A 12,837-nucleotide genomic window follows, 5' to 3' on the forward strand; every position below is an offset into this window, starting at 1 on the left:
TTATCAGTACATTACAGAAAATAATGAACTTTATCACAATATGCTAATTTTTTGAAAAGGACCTGTACAAATACAGGGTGCCCAGTCTTGCCAGATTCATGGCTTTAAAGAAGAAGGAAAGGTAAAATCACTGGGGGGGGCAATAAGTCAGGCCTCATACCTCTGACCAGTGCTCCAGGAGAAAGCTGCAAAAGCCCAAGGTAGCTGCCAATGAGCGATCCTCTTCCTCCTGTCTTCTTTCTTCGCGACACATGTGCAGTAGAGGGAAAGGGCCGGCTTTCTTGTTAAAGTTCAGCTTTTCACTCTACGGCAAATGCGCAAGCGGCATGAAGACAGAAGAAGGAAGAGGATCGCTCTCTCGCAACCACCCCGGGTTGGTGCGGCTTTCTCCTAACAGGAACACCAGCCTGGCATATAAGGTAAGCATTATTCTGCAAATAAATGATTTAAAGGCATTGCTGACACACTGGTGTGCTTCTTCCCCTTTGCAAAGAGTTCATTTAGAAGGCAATGGGAGCTGTCCAAGCAAACTGTAACTTTTTTTCAGTAGACCCTGTTTTTTATTAGTTTTTCTTATTCAAGCTTTGTTTTTATTTGGATTTACAAAGTAATGTACAGCAATGGCGAACACTGCATGTGTCTGCCTACATGAACATTTGACATCAGTTGTTTGCACTGTAAATAATATAACAAAAGAGGAATAAAATCGAATACAGGTATGAGATCCTTTATCGTGAAACCTGTTATCCAGAAAGCTCCAAATTAGTAGAAAGCCATCTCCCATAGACTAAATGAACTCCCTTTTCTTTGAAATAATAAACCAATATCTTGTACTTGATCCTGACTATGATATAATTAATCCTTACTGGAGGCAGAACAACCTTAATGGGTTAAATAAATGTTTAAATTACTTTTCATTAGACTTACGGCATGGAGATACAAATTGCGGAAAGACCCCTTATCCGGAAAAGGCCCAAGCATTCTAGATAACAGGTCCAATATCTGTATTTAACTTTGTAAGATAATTAGCACAGTAGACTAAATGCTCACTCAAATTGGTTTGGTCTTACAAGGTTGGTTCTAGAGACAGTGGATTTGATGCCAAAAGTCTACTGATGCGGTGGCTCCTGGTGGGGATGTTGCTGATCATAGTTACATAGGGTTGAAAAAAGACCACAGTCCATCAAGTTCAACCCTTCCAAGTAAACCCAGTACACATAATCCTAAACTGACCTATCTATACACTCACATACTTAAACCATATATACCAGTGATCCCCAACCAGTGGCTCTTGAGCAACATGTTGCTCACCAACCTCTTGGATGTTGCTGTCAGTGCCCGCTAACAAGGTAGTTAGTTTTGAACTTGGTGGCAAGTTTTGGTTGAATAAAAACAAGATTTACTACCAAATAAAGCCCCCTGTAAGCTGATAGTGTGTATAGAGCCTGCCTAATAGCCAATCTTAGCCCTTATTTGGCCCCTTCCTGAACTTTTATGATGCTTGTGTTGCTCTCCAAGTCTTTTTACATTTGACTGTGGCTCACGAGTAAGAAAGGATGGGGGCCGATGATATATACAAACATCAATATTAATTGTAGATTTTAGCATCATAATAGCCTTGGATACTATGCTTGTTCAAGAACTTATCCAAGCATTAACAGAATCTGCCATCACAACATCACTAGGAAGGGCATTCCCCAATATCACTGCCCTCGCCGTGAAAAACCCCCTAAGCTGCTTTAAATGAAATTGCCGTTCCTCCAATCTAAAGGTGGGGCCTCTAGTGCGCTGATCATTTTTATGGAAAAAAAAACATCCACTATCTGCCGTGCCTATAATCTCCTCTAATGTACTTGTACAGAGTAATCATGTCCCCTCGCAAGCGCCTTTTTTCCAGAGAAAACAATTCCAACCTTGACAGTCCACTTCTGTAATAATATTGGAGCTTTTTAATAAATAAGAACACATTTGAGTTTGTAAGTTTTTGAGTTTATTTGAATTAAATAAAACGATATATTCCAGCAAGGCAATGAATATTAACAGCAGAATGTTTCAGGCTGGCTTCCCTTGTAATAATATCTATTGACTACTGCTGCCCCTACATATGAGGAGCAATTTTTTTTTTTACAAAATAATATCACTATTCATATATATAATTGCTATTAATATAGGGATACCATCATTTTATATGGAAAGGTCCTGAAAGCAGACTTGCAGTTTAAGGCCACAGTCACACATGGCACACTGTTCCATTTTCTGTTCAATCTTCTCAACTCACCTGGTTTTTGTAGCCATGTAGAGAGAAGCAGATCTGCTTTCATCTGCAGCTCCGTGTACTTGTACTGACAGGTACAGCGTCGGCACATTGAGCAGCATAGGGAAGCGTATCCTCTTCTCTCAGGCTGATGGAAAAACACAGGGCTGAGAAAAATGGATCTACGCTCCATGTGACCTTGCCCTTAGAAATACATCTTCTTTTATCATCAAAATCAGAAAACTTTAGCGTAAACTGCAGTTAAACTCATCTGAAAAGTATAATTGGATAAATATAGCTGGAAGCAGAGGGGCCTGTCCAAACTATTTCACAGAGGAGGCCCAGTAAACAATGTGCCCAATTTATGGGGAGGGGCATAGCAAAGTGATGAGATGATATTCAGTATTCTGTGGAGCCCCCTTGGAGGCACAACTTTATTTAGGCTTCTCTTACCTCATAACAAGATTACCGATAAAAGAAGTATGTTATAACTGAAGTATGTATCAGTTAGGCATCCATAATTTCAAAAATATCTACAACAGTAAGTAAATGTTCAACATAAATCACATCCTAATTGGCCTTCAAGCATTCATCTCAAATCTTTAAAGGGATAGTAACACATTCCCGGTTTCAACAGAAACTTATCACTATGCCTAGATAAACACTAGTGTTGCTCATCTTGCCTCCCCCCAGCTCTCCCCCTCGCTTAGTAACTTATGTCTCTGACATAAGCTTGAAGGAGAGCAGCTTCATGAGTCACAGTGCTTTGTGCGGCACAATGTTCTGATAGGCTGGTGGACACAGATACAGTGCCAAATAATGGATAATCAGTGTGACTGTGATCCAATTCAGTCATTTAGACGCACATTCAAACCAAATGTGAATCAGTGCCAGAAATATACAGTATGCAAGAGTCATATAATATATATACCTGAAAAATAATGTCCTTTTATTAACTGACATTTATTGAACCCCTGAAGTTATTTCTTTGGCTAATTAATTGTTTCTTATAGCAGAAGCCAGAACCTACAGAGGATGAACTCTTCCACCAATGACTCCAACTCAAGGCAACTTACTGAGACAGTCAAAACTTGTATCTACCTGGTGGACTTCTTGATATGCTCTGTATTTGCAATAGTGATCATAAGGACAATATCAAGCCATTCTGTACTGAAGAAAGAAGTGCGTTTTTTTCTGTTGTGTCACCACCTAACGTACCTGACTTTATTTTTTGCATTTGGGACCATATATAACAGTGTAAGAGCGTCCAAGCCCAGTGCCCCTGTACTCGCTTGCTGGACACTATTTGCAGTACTGATTGTATGTGGAAGGGTTCTTTTGATGACCCTGGTGTTGATGATAGTAAACGTATGCATTGCAGTCTGTTGGCCACTGAAATATCTGGCCTTTGTTCATGCTGTCAAATTCAAAATAATTGCATGCATATGGATTATTGCGTTTTTTGAACCTTTCTTATCAGTGTTGTATGAGATTATAAACACACCGGACCGTATATTAGAAACAGATCCACTTTGTCCATCTACTTTTTCAAGTGTACTTTCCAGAACAGTAGCAATGGTTTTCATGATCCTGCTGGGAAGCATTGTGCTGTGCAGTTATATTCTAATAGTCAGAGAAGGAAGTAGAGCGGGACATTTTAACCGTTCCAGTCAACAGGCCAAAAGAACCATTCTGATTCACGCACTGCAGATTGTTCTACACTTCCTGCCTACGTTAGTGACCATCTGGGTAGGTGGAAAAACTCAGTACATTATTTTTGATCTTGCCAATTTCATTATTTTTTCATTCGCACAGTGCCTCAGCCCTGTTGTATATGGTCTACGTTGCACTGAACTGAGGCAGAAATTGACTGAAAAATGGCAACACCAAAACACAGTCTGCAGCGGCTCAGCTAGGTTATGAAATAACCTACAAACAGTTGTTGGTAATTCTCTGGCATGATGAGGGGTTGGCAGAAGAGTTCAATGGACACAAAAATGGCTTTAGAACACAAGAGCCAAGAGTCAATGGCAGCAATTAAGGGTAATGGCACATGGGGCTCATTGGGTGCTGTATTTTTTAGTAGCCTGAAAACATGGCACCAAAACACACAAAGCATTCCCATCTCAGACATAAATGCAAACCGTGTAACCTCTAGATAGCAACCTAGAGAACACAGTGAACTGGGCTGTCATTTCTATATGGGGGGGGGGGGGGACAGATATAGAAAAAAAACAGGACACTTAAGGTCCCCATACACTATAAGATCCGCCCGCTTGGCGATGTCGCCAAGCGAGCGGATCTTTACCCGATATCCCCACCTACGGGTGGGCGATATCGGGTAGCAAGTTGCTTTAAAAAAAACTAATCCGATCGTTTGGCCCTGGGGCCAAACGATCAGATTACATTTGCGGCCATGGGCAGTCGGTTTGGGGACCACATTAACGAGCCGATGCGGTCCCCGATCCGACTGGATTTTCTAACCTGGCCGATCAATATCTGGCCAATTTCAGGCCAGATATCGGTCGGCCAGGCCGCTCGTTTTTGCCCATACACGGGCCGATTAGCTGCCGAATCGGTCCAAGGCACCGATATCGGCAGCTTCTATCGGCCCGTGTATGGGGGCCTTTACATCTTAATATGGCATTGGTAGGGGCATCCATCTCCTTTATGATCCTTTAGGGCAGCGGTTCTCAACCTGTGGGTCGGGACTCCTTTGGGAGTTGAATGACCCTTTCACAGGGGTCGCCTAAGCCCATCGGAAAACAAAATTTCTGATAGTCTTATGAATAATTTTATGGTTGGGGGTCACCACAACATGAGGAAATGTATTAAAGGGTCGCGGCATTAGGAAGGTTGAGAGCCACTGGTCTAGGGAAAGGCCTGTGTCTGGGGCAGCACACTGCCAATGACACCTATCCAGGCAGGCAAATATAGCCTAACAAGCAAAGACACAAGTTTTTGAAAGACCACAACATTCATGCCTAGGGGATCTGCCCTGAGCATTGCATTTTTTGGCTATTAAGAAACACAGCTCATAAAGTGCCCAAGGAGCCTTGTTTTCTGCTATTGCTATCAATGTCCTATTTGATAATTATCTCAATATTTAAAAAAAAAAACAAAAACTATGTGAAAAATAAATAATATGAAATCAACCAGTATTTTTTTTTTCATTTCATTACACAGTTTAAAAATAAAATCTTTACATTTTCCTTAATGGAGGATATTTCACCCAAATATACAACATTTTGCTGTGAATAGGAACTGCTATATTAATGTTTTACTTTGAAAATGGCAAAATGAACGTAGCCCCTCCACAAAATAGAAAGAAGAACATTACCTTAAATGACAAGAGGTGAATACATATAACGGCATGATAGCGCCTTACCGCACACACCAGCCCTCAGGCACAGGTGGAAGTCACATGACGCCGCGGCGCAGACGACTCGGAGCGAGAGACGCACATTCCCTGCCCATGGGCACAGAAGCACAAGAAGAGTTACGCCTGGGTGTGAATTCTATCACTTTGTCAGCTTAGTGCGTAACATGTTTCCCACCCATACTGCAGTATTTGCGCCGCCCCTGCCCCGCACTTTCAGGCCTAAACTCGCCACCAGATTTGCGGGGGATAAAGGAGGCTCTGTGTAACCCGCTGACGTCATGAAAGTCCAATATGACGTTATGGCCGGGTAGCCACAGACAGAAACGGCTACAGTCACGTTGTAGCAGAGGTAAGTGCTAGGACCTGGCTCTCCACAGTCTGAATTCGAGTAACAGGCTGTTATATCCTTATATATAATGTGCTATTGTATATTTATTCCCGTTTGTCTTGAAAGGTTATGTGTACATACAAGAGCTTGTAAGGGCTTATAATGGGACAGATGAAATTCAATAATACAAAGTAGTGTTCAGTACTCTGCTGTTTGGGAACACTTCATTTTTCCTGTTAAAGGAGACATATCCTATAAAAATTATGAATGTACCAGTGAATTATACTCCTCTAGATATAGAAGGATTGTGCTTTAAAAAGTTGTGTTTCTGACTGATTTATTGAGAATTCCACCAAAACCCCGCTAGTCCCGCCCATCTGTTCCACTTCCTGCTGGCTGAATTCTCTGGATGAGCTGGGGAGCCGGCGGCCCTCCGTACCCTGCACTGTAGGATAGGAACCAATCAGCAGCTAAGCTGACCTGTCTTTGCTTGTGTGACTGCAGGGCTGTGATTGGCCCTCCCTCTCCTACTGTTCTTCTTGCAGGGACCGTTAGGACACGCCCACTCTTCATTTTAAACATGGACAGAGAAATGATAGGATCTAAAGGGAGCTCCAATAAAGGGTCAATTTTTACAGATAGTATTCCATTTTAGCCCAAAGTGAAACCACCACCATATATTATTTGTAATTGCCTACAAAATTAGGGTTTTTCCCATTTATCCAACATGTCTCCTTTAATGATTTAGAGTGCCAGGAACAAACTAGCAAGATTGTGCATTTGCCATCCCCTACTTCTTGCACCTCCGCTTACATCAGTCTCCTCATCCCCAGTGCTCTCTGCTGAGGTGACAGCTATGCAATTCTTCCCCTTCACCCATAGGCAATTTCCTATCTTGTCTGCCCCTGGTTCCAACCCTGTTTATCACTCTGAAGTGTAAAGTGCCCTTTTCATTCTGTCTCATTGTCACATTGCCAGATTTACAAACTGATCTCTTAGGTTTATGGCACATAGTACTACAATAAAATCCCCATTTCATGTTTATCGGGATCAGGAAAAAAAATGTGTAAAATCAGGGAAATGTGTTAAAACTAGGGATGCACCTAATCCATTATTTTTTGGGTTCAGACAAACCCCGAATCCTTCGTGAAAGATTCAGCTGAATCCAAATCCTAATTTATATATGGAAATTAGGCTACAAAAGGGTTAAATAGAAGTCATGTGATTTTAAGAATTCGGTTAAGGTAGACACTTGCATACGGCGGAATCTGAATCCTGCTATGAAAGGCAGAAACTTTGCTGTATCCCGACCGAATCCTGAATTTGGTGCATACCTATTTAAAACAATTTATTCTTTAAGTACCCAAAGGATATAAGCACAGGAGTCAGTTTAATTTTGAAATACAAGATTTACTCTCTTAACAACAAGGGTTAAGCAAAAAGAAAAAAAAGGAGAATGTGTAATTAATAACAACCAGTCATGTAGGTCACCCTAGGGCAAGGATCCCTAACCTTTTTTACTTGTGAGCCACACTCAGATGTAAAAAGTGTTGGGGAGCCACACAAGCATGGAAAAGGATCTTTGGGGATGCCAAATATGGACTGTGATTGGCTATTTGGTAGACCCATGTGGACTGTTAGCTTGCAGGAGGCTGTGTCTATATAAGGGATTAACCAAATCCCGGATTCAGTTTGGGATTTGGGCTGAATCCAGGCTTTTTTTGAAAGTATATGCTAATTAGGATTCAGATTCGGTTCGGGATTTAGCCGGATCCGTCAGGGTGGGTTTGGGGGTTCTGCCAAACCCAAAAAAGTGGGTTTGGTGCGTCCCTACTCTATATATACAAAATGGACACCTACTGTGAGCCACTGGTTGGGGATCACTGCCCTAGGGCATTGACAAAACAATTACTAAAGACAGAATCCCTTCAAACAGTGAAAAATAATAGAAAGATTGACAAAAAATAGGTAGTATAGAGTGTCATTTAACAAAACACACGGCCACTTGACAACCCGTGCCATATATGCCAGGTTATTAATGTGCAAGGTCAAACATGCATTCTTTGCAGTGCAAACAAGCATATCTTAAGTAAACAATCCAGGCACTAAATGTGATCAAAAGTGCAGTGCAGAGAAAAAAAAGAAAGCCATTAAATAAAAATTGATATAGATTGAAAACCCTACAGAAAATATTAACCTTTATATAGAAAAGGATCTCTGCTGTGCGCTTTTATAAAAATGTAAAGAAACCAACAGTAACATAACCAGTTCCTACAACCCCCCCCCCCCACTTTTAGGGCTCTGGCACACAAGGAGATTTGTCGCCTGCGTTTTTTCCCCCAGGCGCTTTGGCGACAAGTCACCACGACAATACCCACGAAGAGATTTCATGCGAGTTGAGCTCCAGGCGATCTGCTACCCATGGTACACTCAACAGTTACCCCTCCCACATGTTTACTCAAGTCGCTCAGAAAAGGGTCTGTGTGCGATTTGAAACAGCAGGCGACTTGAAGTAGCCTCGTATGTTTTGACACTGGTGATTTCCATTGGTTTAGCATTGGCGTCTTGTTGTTCGTCTTGTCGCCAAATCGCTCTTTTAAAAATCGCCGGCGACAAATCTCCTCGTGTGCCAGAGCCCTTACATGAGAAAGTTTTTATTTTTGTTGTTTTGTAGAGAGCCATGAATGGCATTTGACCTTTTGTAAGAACTGAGATCACTGTATTCTACACAGATTAACTGTTATCTGCAATGTGGAACCATTTGTGGACAGGAATTAGTGATATACTAGAATAAACTTGGGGATAAGAAATACTACTTTAATAAAATATATATTTTGATGGAATTCTGTACAGGGTCAATGCACTGATTATGGCTAAATATCAAATATGTGAATTAGCAAATTGTTATTTAGGAAATGGACAGGGAAGCAGAATAACTGCAATTTTTTCTTAAATATACTGGTATGTATTTATCATATTAAAATGTTAAATTATTCAAAATGATGCTTGTTTTTAAAGCTGTAACAGATAAAATTAAGAACCAAATATTAGGCACCCCCAAGTGATTATTATCACTAACCTGATACCCTAGGGCAGTGCACAAAGCAATCCTTTTCTTATGCTTCTTCTTCTTCAGGGAGCTGTTATCTTGTTACCTTCCCATTCTTCTGCTGATTGGCTGCTCGGGGGGAAAGGGGTGACATCATTCCAACTTGCAGCACAACAGTAAAGAGTGACTGAAGTTTATCAGAGCACAAGTCACATGGCTGAGGGCACCTGGAAAACTAAGAATATGTAAATTATATTTATATTTTTAAATATAAATAAAATGTTTGCTCTTTTGAAAATTGGATTTCAGTGCAGGATTTTGCTGGATGAGCACTAACTATTGATGTATTTTGTAAAAAAACACGTTTTCCCATAACAGAATTTCTTTAAATTACTCTAGTGGTGCCCGCTCAGAAGTACCCTGGGCTGGTTCAGTTTTCTGATAACAAAAGATCCTGTTCTTCTAATTTTTTCTTCAATCCCCAGGGGCAGACACATGCAGCAGAGTGAGACAATCTGCTTTTTTCTTAACGTTCAGCTTTTACTCTATTGCATGCACCCCCGCGGGAAGAAAGAAGAAGCAGGAAGAGGATCACTTTGGGGTTCTCCTAAAGTGTACCCCAAGCCAGTGCAGTTTTCTGCTAGCAGGAGCACTGACCTAGGGTATCGGGTAATTAACTACAATCACCGGGGGGGGGTGCCTTTTCTACTCTTTTCAGTGCAACATCAAGAGTTAGGGTGAATGATAAAAGAGCATCTGAATTTATTCCCTGCAACCTCTCTTCGACTTAAATGGGAAACATCTGAAAGTGTATTTGAAGTCAATCAATAAAGTGGCCTGGCACAATAAGCTGAAGGTTGTGACCAGTTGGAACAGCATTAAATTGAATAATCTACTTGCTTTTCATTTAAGCCATAGACAATGATATCACATATTATCTGTCTTCACCACTTAAGGGCTCTGGCACACGGGGAAATTAGTCGCCCGCGACAAAACTCCATGTTCGCGGGCGATTAATCTCCCCGAGTTGCCAGTGCCCTAATACATTTGTTTGGTCTTGTTTAGGATTAGGTAAATTCACTGATTAGCCTTATACTTCTAAGCACATCTATTGATGCCTTGAATTAAATTGAATAGTTGTACTGTGCCTTGAATAAAATGAATAGTTGTACTGTGTTAGGAATTTAAAGGAACATCTCCAATGCACAGATAGGATAGTGGGAAGATTTTTAGGCAAGGAACTGTTTGGGAGCCAACTGGACAGACTAGAGCAGGACAGGACAGGCCCAAAGAAGGACTGGAGCAGGAACAGAATCAAGGCAAGGGAGGGTGAGATAAAGGAAAAGCTAGAACTAGGGGCAAGCCACGGTACTCAAGCCATAACAACCTTAATGCTCAGGCCAGGAAATAAGGTACAGGAATTGCTTAAATAGGGCACAGCTGGCTCAAATCAAGTCAGACAGATGAGTGAGAATCAGAACAAAACTGGCTGCTCAACTGGCCCAGCGGTAAAGACAGAGAAGCCAATAAGCAGGAAGTTCCCAGCTCAAACCCTGCCAAAGCCTAACATTGTGGTGCCTTCAGACCCTTTGCTGAGTTCAGTTCTTGGGACTTCCAGTGTTAGATTTGTGGGTGGAGGCAGTTTTCAAGAGCTAAGAATAACTTTTCTAAAAGCAAATCTGTAAGTAAATCTGTTCATGTGTAGACTGAATACGTACCCCAATTTGTGTTTGTGTTGCTCTATAGTTTATATTGCAATAGGGAGAATATTTAAAATATAATATATCTCTCACTTTACTTGCTTAGTGGAAATGTGTGCGGCTTCATTGATGACATTAACAGCTAGCACAGGGGTGGGCAAACTACGGCCCGCGGGCCACATCCGGCCTCTTTGCCTTTTTAATCCGGCCCGCCGCCGACGCCAAGTCTCATCACGCGAGACTTGGTGTCATTGGCGTGCCGGAATTAAAGAGAGAAGGGGGCCCGTCCTGGCCCGGTCCGGCCTGGGGGTGAGTAAATGTGGCCCGTCAGCCAAAAAGTTTGCCCACCCCTGAGCTAGCAGGTTATAAATTCACAAAACTATCCCAGATAGTATATACTCGGAGAAACATTTAGACATAAAACAACTGCAGAAATCTAAAAAAAAATGGCCACTGGAGCTGATATAGCTGGAGAGTCTATATGTTTGGATCTGCAGGCAGCTTGCTTTGCGGTAATGGTGTAATTGCATAAGGAATGCAGGTTGCTGCTTATCATTCTGGGAACCATACTCGCTGGCTCAAAGAATCCTGCAGGATGGGTGCCATGATCATTTATGGAGGTAGGAGTGCTGGAGCTAGACTCATAAGGAAGAAAGCAAAGAAGTAATGAATGGATTATAGGAGATTTGATTAGTAGGAAGTATAACCCTATGCTTATGTTGCATTGATGTCCATTACCTAGCTTTTAACTCCTAGAGCGAACTATAAAAGAATTTTCTTACAACTAACTTCTCCTACTGGGCCTAACTCCACCTAGGCTACAGTTTTCTTCCACTTTCCTGGTCAGTTACGGAACCTCCAGGAGCATAGTTTTATACAGGATCTGGAAATAGTTTCCCCTCCGAACTGTGATTTAGGACCCAACTTGGCTGTGTATAAGCATTAGGGGACTTCCTGCAAACATAAAAGGTAAATGATCTGTCAGTTTCATACACACGCCTCATTGCCTGCTATAGCAGTTACCTGAAATTACTGCTACTACTGTCAGAAATGTGAACTGACTCATTCTAAGTGACAGTGGCCTGTGTGTGATTTGGTACAGCTACTCAAGCCTCTAGAGTCCCTAAATATTTTCCCATTTGCAATTGTTTCAGAACTACTGTGAAGAGGCTGAATATTTTAGGTTGCCTAAAGCATGACCCAAGCATCCACCTACACTCGCTCACCTTACTAACCAATAAAAACTGCGTGACGATATCATTTGTTGGAATGATAGTGGCCACAGCTTTATTTATAAATACAAACAGTGCAAAATTGAATACAAACATAACATGTTTAAATATAACAATACATCAATGTAACAAGTGCAAACATTACCGAACTGAAATACTGACCCCGAGCCCCTTGCCAGTCTGCCCTTCCACAACCACCTTGAGCCGTGCTATCCTTCAGCCGCCAAATCCCTAGCTCGGAGGATAACCGCCGCCACTCCGGGACCTAACTGGTCCCCTTTCCCAATTAGCCACATTCAGTACCCACCCAGCGCTTTTCAGCGCACCTTTCTTATTCCATCCGCCAATGGTCACCCACCTTAGGGGTTAAACCATCCACTCTACCTGATCTGGCATACCAGAACAAGCTTTCCTCCCCGGCAGACTGACAAGGACCCGCCAAAGCTGTGACAAGTACCATGACGCTACTCATTTGCGTCCTTTCCTGCTATTCCCCATGTCGCTTATACTGGCTAGCTAACCCGTGTACCCCTGACCCTCCAAGGCCACATGTGTGACGTCTAGAATCGATGGCATAACCCAATAGAACCAACCCCCAACTAAGGGAGGGTGGGTGGGGATCTTTCCTTTCTGCTATCACCTAAAATGGTGGATAGCCAGCCCTCACTACCTCTCCTATATACCCTTCTCCTCCCACCTTCTTCTCCCTCCCCTTTTAGCTTAACTGACCTACCCCCACACTAGTGATGCTGGGCTGGGTTATGCAGCCCCTCCTCCGACCTTGCTGCTCCGGGGCTCTCATGAGCCATGAACAGAGTTAGAGGATTCTTCTTCCAGACTGCAGTTTAATTTACCCCTGAGGTTTCTATTTTGCCTTCCCAGAAAGGGAAAA

The sequence above is a fragment of the Xenopus tropicalis genome, chromosome 5 (assembly GCF_000004195.4).
Source record: "Xenopus tropicalis strain Nigerian chromosome 5, UCB_Xtro_10.0, whole genome shotgun sequence".
Classification (NCBI taxonomy): Eukaryota; Metazoa; Chordata; class Amphibia; order Anura; family Pipidae; genus Xenopus; species Xenopus tropicalis.